At 44.1% G+C, this 12,501-nt stretch overlaps 1 protein-coding gene across 1 annotated transcript in view; it reads right to left on the reverse strand.

The window, feature by feature from the left end:
• LZTS2 (leucine zipper tumor suppressor 2) overlaps positions 1-12,501 on the reverse strand; it is a 152,704-nt gene that overhangs the window by 90,425 nt on the left and 49,778 nt on the right. The window contains exon 2 of the mRNA XM_077258632.1: positions 5,275-5,354. The gene's annotated coding sequence lies outside the window, so the exon portion shown is untranslated. The remainder of the gene's footprint in view (positions 1-5,274; positions 5,355-12,501) is intronic.

The raw sequence follows: 12,501 nt of genomic DNA on the forward strand, positions 1-12,501 counted from the left end.
AAGACAAACGTTGCGACCTTACGACGTAACCACCAAGGCTTGGACGAGGCTGGAAGTCCAGGACTATAGTAAAGAGGCTGGAGAGTCAGCATGAGACAGTGGAAAGAAGAGGACCGGACGGCGAGCAGCCGGCGAAGGCAGTCATGAGGTATTAGGGGGCTTTTTGTTTGTTTGCTTTTTTTATCATTTGCTGGCTCGGTACCGGTTCCAAATTACATACAAATTAAACAAGCCCCAACACTGACAGGCAATGTATTGAGCTACGGTTGCCATTGTAAGGCCTTCCATTGCCCTGACAATGCATAGCAAGAACCGCCACCCCCTGACTGTATCAAGGGGGAGGGGAAGGGTGATGTGCTAACATAGGGAGCCCCACACTTCTGTTAAATCTCTGAGATGCCACTGACGGCGACATCTAAGGAGTTAAACAGCAGGGTCCGACATGGAGCTGAGCTGCTATGTTACACACAATATGTTAAAGGATGTGACATTGCTTTTTTTTATATAGAAAGCAGACATGTTTCTGTTGTTGTCCATTTAAATTGAATATGGAAATTGTGAATAGAAAACCACAAACCCCCATGTACAACCAGGTCGATCTGTGTTTGGGTCCTGCATAAAGCAGCTCTTTCTGCCCCTAGCAGTAGGAAGTCCCAGCAGTGCTGTAAATGCTGCAGTTTTGCACATACGATACTTTCCTAATGTTGGATTTTTTTCTTCGTTACTGTAATAATTCTAGGGCGCCACATGTGCCGCATGCTGAACGAATGTTGCTGAAAAGTAGACCATCAAGATTTGTGTGAGGTTTCATTTTTTTTAAAGAACAAACCTCGCCCGCAATGAAATACAATCTGCGTGAACTAGATTTCTCCCTTCTTAAATAAAACAAAAAGAAAATCAAACAGAGCTCGCCGGGTCATGCGGAAGGCGAGTCTGGAGGTAAGTTAAGACTATAAATCCCCGAGTACAAAGTTAAAGGAAACAGAAGGGATAGGTAAATGCCGGTTTATTAATGGAAAACCTGTCAACCGTATTTGCTTTTTCTTCTTGCATGGCTGCCTTCCAATTAGCATTAGATTTAGAAGTAGTGTTTAGAAGAAGACACAGCGAACAAGGAAAGCCGTCCAAATGCAAAGGAGCCAGTGGAAAACCAGCAAGCTGCCAGGGACAATAATAAAAGGCGCTCACAGACGGTGCTGTAAATAAAAGCCCGACAAGGTCTCCAAAGGCCTTAGTTACAAAGTAAGATCCCCCCAAAAACCTACCAAAGCTGCAAAAAGGTCTTTATTAGGATAATTTTATAATTCCACATTTACTGGCGCGGCCGGACAGTTCCTTGGAAGCAGCAACACAAGCAGAGATAGATCTTGACTTTGGGGAGAAAGTCCATATTGTTCTTCAGATTTAGTGAAGTCCATCCGTTTCCGTACAGTCACTGGGGCAACACTTCACTCTTTTTTTTTTTCTGTTCACAGAAGTCTCAGATCAGAAAAGCTTTCTCCCAGAACCATGTCCTTTGTTAGCTTAAGTCAAGTAATCAAGACCGGGGCTCCCGATGCCCTGTCCCCACCATTCACCCTATAGTGTTACAACATGGGACGGCTGGCCCTACGACCCCTCCGTCACTCTTCCTTTTCAGATCTAGCCCTCATCCGAGATGCACTCGGCCAATATCCAATTCTCTTCCCAACACACTTAAAGCACAAAGCGAAGGAAATGCCCAGTGCTTGAGCGGATGAAGACACTTTCTCAATAGGACTCTTCAATTGAAAAGTTAAAGTGACTACAAAGAGAAATTACTAAATTATCACTAATTATCATGGTAATGCGACCAATTACCATGCTAATCAAGTGCCTGCATTTATATAGATTTGCAGCTATTGCAATAAGATTTTTGTTTTGTCAAGGCCCTTATAGACGAGCTGATGATCGGTAAACGAGTGATCGTTGGAACGTAACCTCCGAATTTAAAATCGGTCCATGGAAAAACAACGGCAATCGCCCACCGAACAAGCACAGTGCTCATTGTATAAAACTATTTTTTTCATAAAAATGATTGTCATCGGCAGCATACTGCCACAATGTGCTGCCGAGAATGTATATGGGGACAGTACAATCATACTAGTGATCGTTCTGTCCCCATGATTGCTTGTGGGCCTGTGTAAACAGGCGCTGAAAAACTTGAATATAGACATTCTGCGCATTTTACTGACCTAGAATCGGCCACAGTAAACGGGCCAATACTTGTGAGCTAAAATTACTTGACAGTACTGCAACACAGAAGACTCTTGATCATGTCCTACCAAGGGCACCAACAGAAGTACTTCACATAAATCATGCTCCTTTTAAATGCCATATGTGAGTGTATGTATATTACACACTTATTTTTATTATTTTTTATTCTTATTTTTTTTTACTTTACCTTAACTTATCCGGATTTACACATTTTGCTATAAATATGCAGGTAGCGTGCAGCAAAAATGTTGACTTTACCACTACACTACATTACATTTACCACTATTTTCCTAATCTGTAAAATAATCTGGCATACTGCAGATTTAACTATCCGTATCACAGGTCAGTTTCTGTGTGAACATGTTTTCCAATTAAATCTCATTCCACTGAAGATTTTCTGTTAAACCAAGGTAACGTCAATTCCATCATCTGTGAGCATACCCTATGGATCACGCTCTGGCAGACTCCATTTTTTTTTCCCATGGATGGTCATGAGTTCGTTGGCCACACCAGTCTTTTTCTGGGTCATCTTCAAGCCTTCTTTAAATGGGAATATATAACCAATTTTTTTGCTACCCCATCTGAGAGAGGTAGAGATGTAGGGGCAGAGACACAGTTTCCAGTGATCTATCACTTACTGGGCTGCTTGCTGTAGCTGTGATAAATTCATTGTGTTCTCTGCTGTGGATCTAGCCGTTCTCTAAATGCTGAGCTCTGTATAACCCCGCCCACACCTCCGATTGGCAGCTGTGTACACTGTGCATAGGCAGAAAGCTGCCAATCGGCGGTGAGGGCGGGGTTATACAGAGCTTACATGTCCTCTAGTGATAATCTGCTGTTGATAAAACTGACATTTTACCAAACTACAGCAAGCAGTCTAATAAGTGATACATCGCTGGAATCAGGGACTCAGTCCCTGCATCATGCTGCTCTCAAATTAGGTGGCAAAATCCTGGTGACAAATTCCTTTACATTTTTAAACCACTAACTAGCATCTAAACATCAGCACATCACAGATCAGATCTTTGATGCTGTGCCCGTAGCGGAGGACTGGTTAGAAAACATAAGCCTATTTGATTTCCCAAACACTACATCGTTTTTGTTTTTTTACCGCTGCAAATGATCCATCAAAACAAACCAGATTACTTCTGAGCATGAAGTGGAAAGTTGCAATGATACGACCTGAAATAATATCATTTATTCATGAAAACATCCCCTGCTTCCTCCGCTGGTTACGTTCCAACCACAATAAAACCAAATTTATCATGTAGTAAAAGAGTTTACCGCCAGACGTGGGGCCTATCCAGCTCATTAGGACGCGTAGACAGAGAGCGCAAGAATTGATTCCGACCGACGGATTTATTAATAGAAGTTTTAGACACGTTCTCAGCCTCCCAACATCTGAATCGTTCTGCCGGCCTGGATAGTGCGAGGCTCTAGTCTCCGAGTGCCGGGAAGTGACCCCATTGCGGTTCTGCAAGGACTATTGTTTCTCACATGGCTATATGGGCATGAAGTGATTTATGAGTTCTGATATGGTTTTGCTGACAGTGGTTACTTGGTCTAATTTTATACTCACAAAAAAAGAAAAATGTGTCCTGCACTGTTAAGACTGGAAGAGCTTTCAGCGCTGAGCCGAATGTTTATGTTGCGAGCAGGAGAAAAAAAAAAATCTGTTGAGAACATAACCTGGGGCGCTGCTGGTCAAGACGGATTTATGCTAACAATACAGCCATTCCCGCTGATTTTGTCAAGTCCAAAGGATGCTGCGCATTAACGTGATGGCATTTACATAGAACAGAGCCCTTAAATGAAGTCTACCATTGTGATACTAATGCTTCGAGGCGTAAGGGAAGTTATAAGTACAGAGTTACACTAGGTAGCAAATGTAATTGTTGTGTGTGTTGGAAGGTGGAGGGGTTACCAAAAGATCATCCAGTCCCCCCGATGTAACATTCGTTCCCACCATCAGTAAAGCCGCCGCTCTCAAGATTACTCCATTCTGCTATTCGGCCTGTGGAGACTAAACTAGTCCGAGGCAGGTCCCTGACTAGTCCTAGGCAGATCCCTGACTAGCTACTCTCTGCCCAGCTCCATCTGACTGACAGGTCTCTCCCTATGTCTGTACATGACTGCATATACATAGGGAAAGACCTGTTTGTCAAAGGGATTGGGGCAGGGAGAAGTGACAGGGACCCGCCACAGACTAGACAGGTTGGACACACAGTTTGCAATGCCAGCCGGGGACGATGTTTAGACTGAAATGCCACTGTACCCCAATACTGCGACATGGGAGGGTGGATGGGAGCCGGAGTGCTCACCCGCCGTCAACCGCTCCATTTAAATGTACGGTAGCTGTTAAAGATTAACAGCAGCATGTAAATGGTTGACAGCCAACGCTCAGCTGTTAGACACAGATGCTGGTTATGTAACATAGTCGACATCTGTGTCTATGTGTAGAGGGAGATCAGCTCCTCAGCTCACACTTGCGGACATCTACCCAGGGCATTAATGCACAAGCTAATACTGGAAGGGGTTATAGGTGATCTGCCATGGTGACCCGGTGGTGCGACTACAGACCAAAAAGTAAATTATGAAAAAAATACAAAATTAAAGTGTATATGTGGATGGCAACTATTTTAAAGGAAAAATGTAAAGACTCAGTGACGCAGACATAATGGTGCTTAGAGTAACATATGACTATTGGTTCAGCGGAATGTGTGTGTGTGAAGCAGGTGTGTAACCTGACATGCTGGAGCAGACTTGTAGCAACCAATCACAGCCCAGCTTCCAATTTACCAGAGCAATAAAAAAAAGGAAAGCTGAGCTGTGATTGGTTGCTATGGACAAAAAGAGGATGGGTTTCTTTTAGACAGTTTTGAGAAATGAGAACCATGATGGCCGCTTCTCTCCTGTTTACTTTTTGTGCCATTTTAGAAAATATATACGGTACCTGTAACCTCAAAAATACATTATATAGCAACAATCAGAATATAAATTAGCACAAAATACAGAGAGGAGAAAAAAAAAATAACTTACAGATCCAGTCAGAATCTTTTTGGCAGTGCGACGACTCCAGATAGCGGCGTCTCCTTCAATGCATTGGTTCCAAATCAGGCCTATAATGGAAGGGAAATGATGTATAAATGTCAAGAAGGAGAACAGTTTGAATGGGAAATAAAAGTCGAATTTATCACGAGGAACCACTCTAGTGTTTAGGAGATGATTTTCCATTTTAGCCACCATAAACCTTAAAGGCCGTCAGGTTATAGGAGCTGCCACAAATATGTAAGTTATTATGGAAAAAAGGCCATTTATAGCCACTATGGGACTATTGGTAGTGGTGTACAGCTAATGGGGGCAGGCCGAGGGGTGCTATGGGGTCTGAGTAGGGGGAGACAGAGCTGAAAGTCTCCACACCTTGCAATTAAACAATGTCCATCATAAATGTATGGACTTGTGCGGAGTGGGACAGCCAATTTACACAGCAACTGCTGCGATTGGCACTGGCTCCGATCACGCAGCAGTTTAACCCCTGGCATGCTGTGGCCAGCAACTAGGGCATCTAAGGGGTTAGGGAGAGGCTCCCTCTGACACCCCCATTCAGTACCCACAAGACAATCATGGGAACCAAATAGGTTGTTGGTATGGCAACCGGGAGTCCATGGGGTCCCAATTTGGACCTCTGCTATGAGACCCCAGGAGTTCTACGAACATTCATGGACAATGGGTGACAAATTCTAAAACATCTGAATTAGTTTTTAAGCCCCATACGGCACAGGTGCACCCCTGCCCCTTTCCGTTGTATGCAAACCTGAACAAGTCCCAGCAGCCTGTGAATAAAGGTTCATGTAGGCTGCACGGTTATTGTGAACGAGCGTTCTTCTCACTTCACCATAATCGTGTAGTCTAAACAAGTCGCTGATCACCTGTTAGGTGAAATGATGGTTTGGTTTGCACAAAATATTAAAAAATTGCCCACCAACAAACATTTTTGATGGTGGGCAGTCTTTAACATTGTGTATGATTAAGTGTAAATGTGCAGCGCCCCAGAGTCCTGGTCGTTGCAGTACTGTTGCTCCACCGCTAAGGGGGGCTATGGTACGTCTGATGGCACTGAAGGAGTTCATCTGACCAGGTATCACAGACACCAATACATTTCACAGTCTGGCCTCCAGGGGGAGCTAAGGGTACTATGTATTAGGCCACTCCTCACAGTCTGGTAAAACTGGGGGTTGGATAGGAAGTTAGAACAGAAAGCTGACTGGGTTGGAACCAGGCAACACCTTGTGGCAGAGGGTGTTGTAGGGGAAGATTCGGAGGGGTCCCTGTCAGGGGTGGGATCCTGACAGAGGCCTAGCAACCAGAGAAAACGTTACGGGACCGCGCCTGCACGATATAGCGGCGGTACCCCAAGGAAGGACAAGAAGCGAGGTTTATTGTGCTGAGTGAGAAACGAGATCAACGCAGCAAGGAGAATACCAGTAGGAGTCGTGCTGTAAGACGAGGCAACATCCTATTGAGGCGCATAACCGGTGGCCGGAACGCCGAGGAAGTATAGAGCTCCAAGCCAAACTTCAAACCTACGGCAGGACAGTCAGTTACAGGCGGGCTGTCTCACCCAGACCCAGGAAGACACAGGGGGGTAACAACAGGAGTGGGGCGATGCTGGAGTCCCGGAAGAGCTCCGAGCCTCCCCGTCATACGGGTGCGTCCTAACCGTAAGATCAGGGGAAGTAGAGGGAGAACATCAGAATCGAGTTGTGAGGGAACACGAGAAACAGACACAACAGTTGTGGGGACTATCCCGTAAGCACAGCCGGGGAGGACCACAACACACAAGCGCAGGAAGGTAGGCACAGATTTCCACCTGCAAAGGGAACTCTGGAGGTGCCATCGGACCGGCCGGACTTGCGCAGCCCGGTTAACCATATTCCGGACTGAGGACTCAGAAGCCTTCAGTAAAGAGGTAAAGAGACTGCAACCTGGTGTCCTCGTTATTGACCGCGACCGGCACTACACCGCACCATAACATCAGCACCAAACCACCATCTTTCATTGTGCGCCCCTCAGCAGGGTCACGGACCGGGTCTAGCCACCGTGACGACCCCAGAGCAGAGACTCAGAGGCCCGGTACCGGGTACCCCTCGGCCCTGCGGCAGTGGGGGCGCTACAAACGGACTATTAGGCTTTGTGCAAAACGAGAGTACAGGCAACATGTCTGCCAGACCAAAAACCCACTGTAGATTACAGAAGCAGTGTAGTAAGCGAGATTTCCAGAAATCTCATCCACTTACAATAGCAAGGTGACATTAACCCTTCATTACCCCATATCCCACCGCTACAGGGAGTGGGAAGAGAGTGGCCAAGTGCCAGAATAGGCGCATCTTCCAGATGTGCCTTTTCTGGGGTGGCTGGGGGCAGATGTTTGTAGCCAGGGGGGGCCAATAACCATGGACCCTCTCCTGGCTATTAATATCTGCCCTCAGTCACTGGCTTTACCACTCTGGCGGAGAAAATTGCGCGGGAGCCCACGCCAATTTTTTCCGGCATTTAACCCTTTATTTTAGCAGCTACAGCACCCAAATTTTGCACATACACACTACTAACATTAGTAGTGTGGAATATGCAAAAAAAAAGGGATATGAGATGGTTTATTGTATGTAAACCATGTCTCATATCCTGTCGGGTTTGGGAAGGAGAAATGAAAAGCCGGCAATTGAATTACCGGCTTTTCACTAACACCGCTGCGTATTTCTCGCAAGTCACACTGCTGGTCCGTGTGTAATCCGTATTTTTCTCGCCCCCATAGACTTTCATTGGCGATTTTTTTGCGCAATACGGTGACAAACGCAGCATGCTGCGATTTTCTACGGCCGTACAGGACCGTATATTACGGATGCGTAATATACGGCAGATATGAGCTGGGCCATAGAGATTCATTGGGCCGTGTGTAATGCGAATTTTACGGACGTAGTTTATGCGCTCATACGTCCGTAAAACTCGCTAATGTGAGGCCGGCCTAATACGGAGGCATTTCTGAAGCAAAGTTTGGTGCAGATTTTACTTCAGGATCCATCTTGGATTTTCCATAGCAGTCCTTGTGGACATATCTTAAGACTTTGCTAGGAAAGAATCAGGTTACAACCAACCCATAGCCTAGCGCTTTGTAACATGAGGCTCTGGAGCCCTACGTGAAATGTAACTTCTTACTATATAGGCTGCTCCGTCCTACAGACTTGTCTCCAAGTGACTCACTGACCGCCGGGTTCATTCTGCCTACAAATATCTGCAGGATTTATGCAAAATCTTGGCAAGGATCTCCGCTCTTTCTATGGGCATATCAAAATGCCTAATGTGCAGCCAAACTATTACTAAGCTCTGGCCCGTACATGGGTGACGGGTGCAGAAATCATTAAGAATTTCTCAGAATCTCACAGTCTAATTCCAACCAGGGCCGGTTTAAACTGGGCAAAAGTTTAAAGTGGGGCCCCAAATGCTCACCTATTGCACCATCACACAAACATCTAAGGTACGTTGAGGTTACATGCGCTGAGTTCCGGCACTTAAACAAGTGCGATCGACAATATTGAACTCCTTCGGTAATTGTTTCCTGACCTCTTTACCCAGTGTGAGCAAGAACGATGGGGACAAAACAATCACTGATTGATAAATCTGTCCCCATACAGCATCATATTATCAGCAGCATATCTGCAATCGCCCGATGAGGAGCATCCCATCTGTGCTACCTGTGTTATAAATGTGGATGCTGAACAAACCGTATGTGACGTGTTTATATACATACACAGTACAGACCAAAAGTTTAGACACACCTTCTCATTTAAAGATTTTTTCTGTATTTTCATGACTATGAAAATTGTACACATTCACACTGAAGGCATCAAAACTATGAATTAAGAATTATATACTTACCAAAAAAGTGTGAAACAACTGAAATGATGTCTTATATTCTAGGTTCTTCAAAGTAGCCACCTTTTGCTTTGATGACTGCTTTGCACATTCTTGGCATTCTCTTGATGAGCTTTAAGAGGTAGTCACCTGGAATGGTTTTCACTTCACAGGTGTGCTTTGTCAGGTTTAATAAGTGGGATTTCTTGCCTTATAAATGGGGTTAGGACCATCAGTTGTGTTGTGCAGAAGTCTGGTGATAGTCCTACTGAATAGACTGTTAGAATTTGTATTATGGCAAGAAAAAAGCAGCTAAGTAAAGAAAAACAAGTGGCCATCATTACTTTAAGAAATGAAGGTCAGTCAGTCTCAAAAATTGGGAAAACTTTGAAAGTGTCCAAAAGTGCAGTGGCAAAAATCATCAAGCGCTACAAAGAAACTGGCTCACATGAGGACCGCCCCAGGAAAGGAAGACCAAGAGTCACCTCTGCTTCTGAGGATAAGTTTATCTGAGTCACCAGCCTCAGAAATCGCAGGTTAACAGCAGCTCAGATTAGAGACCAGGTCAATGCCACACAGAGTACTAGCAGCAGACACATCTCTACAACAACTGTTAGAGGAGAATTTGTGCAGCAGGCCTTCATGGTAAAATAGCTGCTAGGAAACCAGTGCTAAGGACAGGCAACAAGCAGAAGAGACTCGTTTGGGCTAAAGAACACAAGGAATGGACATTAGACCAGTGGAAATCTGTGCTTTGGTCTGATGAGTCCAAATTTGAGATCTTTGGTTCCAACCACCGTGTCTTTGTGCGACGCAGAAAAGGTGAACGGATGGACTCTACATGCCTGGTTCCCACCGTGAAGCGTGGAGGAGGATGTGTGATGTGGGGGTGCTTTGCTGGTGACACTGTTGGGGATTTATTCAAAATTGAAGGCATACTGAACCAGCATGGCTACCACAGCATCTTGCAGCAGCATGCTATTCCATCTGGTTTGCGGTCAGTTGGACCATCATTTATTTTTCAACAGGACAATGACCCCAAACACACCTCCAGGCTGTGTAAGGGCTATTTGACCAAGAAGGAGAGTGATGGGGTGCAACGCCAGATGACCTGGCCTCCACAGTCACCAGACCTGAACCCAATCGAGATGGTTTGGGGTGAGCTGGACCGCAGAGTGAAGGCAAAAGGGCCAACAAGTGCTAAGCATCTCTGGGAACTCCTTCAAGATTGTTGGAAGACCATTCCCGGTGACTACCTCTTGAAGCTCATCAAGAGAATGCCAAGAGTGTGCAAAGCAGTCATCAAAGCAAAAGGTGGCTACTTTGAAGAACCTAGAATATAAGATAATTTCAGTTGTTTCACACTTTTTTGTTAAGTATATAATTCCACATGTGTTAATTCATAGTTTTGATGCCTTCAGTGTGAATGTACAATTTTCATAGTCATGAAAATACAGAAAAATCTTTAAATGAGGTGTGTCCAAACTTTTGGTTTGTACTGTATATACACACAAACACACCACGTGTGTGTGTGTGCATGCGACACACGCACACATACCTACATACAGACGCATGCATACACGGAGCACTTGCTGTACATACAGAGACATAGTATAATGGACCCCTCACAGCCCTTCAAACAGTATAATGGCCGCCACACAGTCCTCCACACAGTATGATGGACTCCTCACAAACCTTCACACTGTACAATTCCTTGCATACAGTGCAATGGCCCCCACATAGTCCTTCATAAAGTATACAAGGCTCACATGTAACCCTGCATATACTATAATGGCCACTACTTAGCCCTCCAAAAATTATAATGGCCCTCCGGATAGCACTCCAAATATTATAATGGTTCCCACATTGATTTCCATATAATATAATGGGCCCCACATGGTCTTCCATATAGTATAATGCACAGCCCATAGTCCTCCATATAAGTGTAGTGCACTCCCCATAGCCCTACATATAATGCACACCCCGTAGTCCTGCATATAGTACATTAGTATAACGCACACACCATAGTACTCCATAGAGTATTATGGCCACCACAATGTACTCACTGATTTAAAGCAGAGGGGAAATAGGGAGAGGTGAGTAATAATAATCTTAATAATCTTTATTTTATATAGCGCTAACATATTCTGCAGCGCTTTACAGTTTTGCACACATTATCACTGCTGTCCCTGATGGGGCTCACAATCTAAATTCCCTATCAGTATGTCTTTGGAATGTGGGAGGAAACCGGAGTGCCCGGAGGAAACCCACGCAAACACGGAGAGAACATACAAACTCCTTGCAGATGTTGTCCAAGGTGGGATTAGCACCCAGGACTCCAGCGCTGCAAGGCTACAGTGCTATCCACTGAGCCACCGTGCTGCCCCGTATTCTATTACCTGTCGTGTGCACTACATGTGTTGCCACATGGTGTTCTGTATGATGCCAAAGTCACTTATTAATTTCTAGAAATTATACATATGAGATCCCCAATAATTATGAGGACGGAGGTCACAAAGTCACCCATCATGCAGAGGACTTTGGGTCACTCATTTTCGGGATAGGTGGGGTCTCAGAAGACTATACCCAGTGATAACTCATTTATTATCTGTTTGGTGTAAAATGTTGTCTATTAGATAACCCCTTTAATGTTATATTGAATACTAATAATATAAAAAAAATACTGAAAAAATAATAATAGTCAACTTAAAAAAAAAATAAATAAATAAAAATATATATAAAGAGAGAGGGAGAGAGAGAGAGAGAGATACACGCATATATAGTTTTGTAGATTGAATGAAAACTATTTAAATAAAATATTAACACATAGAACATAGATTGTGACTTTGGTAAACTAAACGTGAATATTACATGGACCCTGTAAGATTATTAACCAGGAAGCAAGCGCCATCTAGTGGTTCTGCAAATTCTAACATGCTAATGAAAAATGGACATAAAACGCTGAAAAAAAGGCATTGTAAATCTTTGTGTAGATACATTATAATATAATCCTACAATATGCTGTAACACCATATACACCAATATCCTAAAGCTTCTTGCTATGGAGGAGCATGTTTTGACAATGAAGATCAATGCTATTAACATGGATTTAAAGCGGCAGAGTGTAAATATTCTGGAATAATATTAGTAACTGTGAGTGCTAGTGGCTATTTTCTATATACAGGCAGTGTAAAGTCACTGCAGTGCTGATAAATCTGCATTTTAGGCCATTCTTTCATTGTATATATTTTTTTATATTTTGCACTATGTCCCTGCCCTCCAGTAAAATACAATGTATAGTCATAAATACACACATAAAACATTGCGTCATAAGCCATTTGCTATACATCTCTCCAT

This window comes from Ranitomeya variabilis, chromosome 4, assembly GCF_051348905.1.
Source record: "Ranitomeya variabilis isolate aRanVar5 chromosome 4, aRanVar5.hap1, whole genome shotgun sequence".
Taxonomy (NCBI): Eukaryota; Metazoa; Chordata; class Amphibia; order Anura; family Dendrobatidae; genus Ranitomeya; species Ranitomeya variabilis.